The sequence below is a fragment of the Bidens hawaiensis genome, unplaced genomic scaffold (assembly GCF_021521415.1).
Source record: "Bidens hawaiensis isolate Kalapana, Puna unplaced genomic scaffold, B.hawaiensis_p1.1 tig00023416_1, whole genome shotgun sequence".
NCBI lineage: Eukaryota > Viridiplantae > Streptophyta > Magnoliopsida > Asterales > Asteraceae > Bidens > Bidens hawaiensis.
In genome coordinates, this window is record NW_027493677.1 from 177,124 (window position 1) to 180,596 (window position 3,473).

The following is a 3,473-nucleotide window of genomic DNA, read 5'->3' on the forward strand; positions in this document are numbered from 1 at the left end:
TACACACAATCAGAGTTGTTTCTGGTATAAATCCTCTACTCTGCAAACGTAGATTGATCGACTATATATGGTTTATGTTTTTTGTTTAAATATAATGAAATGATTATAATGTGTGGTTGAAGAAAAAATCGGCTTCATCAAAGGGAGCTAGAGAAAAGAATGTTTTTGATCATCACATGGGACGAGGGGGTTATACCTACCTTCGAGAGAAACTGGTAATCACCGCCGGCTGCTTTCTCTCTAGTTCAATGATTTATTGTTATGTGTCTAACGCATGACCATCAGCTGCTTTCTCTTGAATATTTTACAAGGTCAAAAAGAAGGAAATTGGACTAGATGAGATCCCCGGTCGTGCATTAATGTGGATGAAAGGAAGGGAGGAAAAAGATGGTGCATACAAGAATGCTGTTGTCGAAGGCGTGGCAACCAAATTAGTATGTTTTAGTATTAAACTTTTTAAATCATGTTAAAGTCAATTCATTTCCTTATATTGGTATCAAAAAAAACTTGAGTCTGTATAACTTGTCTCAACACTTTATGTGGATACATAAGCGTGTTACAAGTGTATTATAATATTCGTTTTCTTGCAGGCTCAGCATGAGGAGCAGAACGCCTCCGGAGCCCTGGCACTTGAACCGTGCACAGATGCCGTCACCTTAGTGCTTAGCAAAGAGAAAGGTGGGTTTTTAAAATGGATTGGCTACGGATTGACACAGGTAAATATTGGGGTGTGAGTCGGGTAAAAGGCTCGTTTAAGCACCGGATTGCCCAACTTGAGTATGAGGCGGCGCAAAGAGATGAAGTGGTGAACAGGTTGACGACTCTACTTGAATCCACGAGTGCTATGCTAGCAAGCCGTGAGAAGGAACAGTTAGTATTTGAGGCCAGGTTCAGACATATCGAAGGATTGTTGCCGCAAATGTCGGCAAGTAAAGTAAGTGACGTATGCTACATATTATTAATGCATATACATAATTGGCACTGTTTTTGTCACAATTCGTAGGTAAATCATGTTTCCATGTGATTTTTCATTTTCCATAACCTAATAAATTGATTTGTAGGCCAGTTCTGTGGGAAACATCTTAAATTCAGGTGAGGCTGTGCAACAAGAATCCGCTTCTCAGGTAACCATTTGACAGTTTGATTGATTTGTTTTAATAATTAACTTTCAATGTGAGTGTGCTGATTTTGCATAAGTTAATTGTAGCCCAAGTCTGCGGATAAAATTGTTGTCGAAACGGTACCCGCTCCCCATATCGCGACATCAGTACTTATTTGACAATTTCAGTACTTTTTATAATTCGTTTCCAATGTGAGTGTGCTCATTTTCTATTACCGAATTGCAGTCCAAGTCTGTGGAAAAAAGTGTTGACCAAACGGTACCCGCTCCCCATATCGCGACATCAGTAAGAATTTGACAATTTCAGTACTTTTTATAATTCACTTCCAATGTGAGTCTGCTCATTTTCTATTTACCGAATTGCAGGCCAAGTCTGTGGAAAAAAGTATTGACTAAACGGTAGTTGATCCCCATAGCGCGACATCAGTAAGTATTTGGCAGTTTCAGTTTTTATATTCTATAACCTAATAAGTCCTAACAATTCCAATTTCTGTTATATTACCAATAAAGCCTGTAGAGAACAATGTTGACCAAGCATCAACACAACTACACCACACTCCGGAGAGTAACGGCTCGAAAAAACCATCAGTAAGTATTTGGCAATTTCAGTTTTTCCTTTAATCGTTGATTGATTCATTGAATGGTTTTTAGGTAAAACGGAGAAGCCGTAAGATGTATCTACGCATGAAGCTTCCCCACCTGCTGAAATAAAGGTATGTACTACACGAAACATTGTTAATTTCCCACCAACATGGGTATGTACTTATATATTGACTTCAACTAAGCCGTCTTAATTTCACATGTTGGTTTATAGGTGTATGAGTTCCGTTTGTGTGTGCATGACAAGCGTAACAAGGTGGCAAATGGTAAAGTTTATTGGTCACTGGTTCCACAATAGTTGCATTGAAAAGCAATCCCGGAGGGTTGCTATAAAGTTAGTATTAATGAAGTCATAAAGGAACAAGCAATTACCTTGTGAGGCGGGTGAAATTGTGACGGTTGGCGACACACGTGGTTCCTTTGTTGCTTGGCTAGAACACCTAATCTTATGTGACCAGGAGGTTTGTTCCCTTTTAACTTAACCGAACAAGTATATATGTTCTTTTTCATTTAGTTTAAAAAATGAACACTTGTGTCGTTTATTTTCGTTTGTTTATAATCTAAACTAACGTAATTGAACAAAGATAAACGAACATAAACGAACTTCCCTCTGAAAGGTTCATGAACAGTTAAACGAACGTTCGGTATGTATGTATGCATACTATTTTGTTCTATTCAATTACAAAATACGACATTAATTATACATATTTGTTTTTCATATTCTGTTGTTCCAGCTACCACCACTCCCATCCTCAAAAGAACCAAACAGAGCTGGCAAGAAGGCAAAGGCAAAGTACACAACGATAGACCGGGTGACCAAACAGAAGACAAGGAGCAGTGCCAAGAAAACCGACGCCTTAGCTAGTATATAGGTAGTCGTTATTTTTGTATTTTGTAAGATATTTTGCATATACATTTGCTTAAGTGAATATTATTGTTAATATAATTTGTTTCTAATTTTGTTTTGTCATGCTTGTTTATAGCTGTATTATATTACTGCACAAAAAATAAAAATAATTATATATTGCCTAATTACACACAATTTGGCCACATAGAACACATTAAATAGGTGTGGCCAAAAGTACCGGAAATTACAAAAATTAGAGTCTATAAATGACCATTAGCCACAACATAAACATTTTTGTATGACAAAAAGTATGATAATAGCCACACTTTATATTACAAAAGCATTATGTGTGACAAACGGTAAAGACAATGGCCATACCACAAACAACAAAAGAGTGTTTGAGTGGCAACTTCACATTTTTAGCCACATTGACAACAACCTTTAGTGTCTATATGATATTATTAGACACACAGTCTCTCACTATGTGTGACGAAAAGTTTGACAATAGCCACACTTTACATTAGGAAAAGCATTATGTGTGATAAACGGTAAGACAATGGCCACACCACAAACTACAAAAGAGTTTTTGACTAGCAAGTTCACATTTTTAGCCACATTTACAATAACCTCCCGTGTCTATATGTTATGATTAGCCACACAGTACTTCACTATGTGTGATGAAAAGTTTTACAATAGCCACACTTTACATTAGGAAAAACATTTTGTGTGACAAACGGTAAGACAATGGTCACACTATAATCTACAAAGGAGTTTTTGAGTGGAAAGTAAATATATTTAGCCACTTTTAATGTAATATCCAGTGTCTATATAATATAATTAGCCACACTGTTATTAAATTTAAGTGGCCATTGCTTTGCTATATCCACACGTGTGTGTGTCAAAATG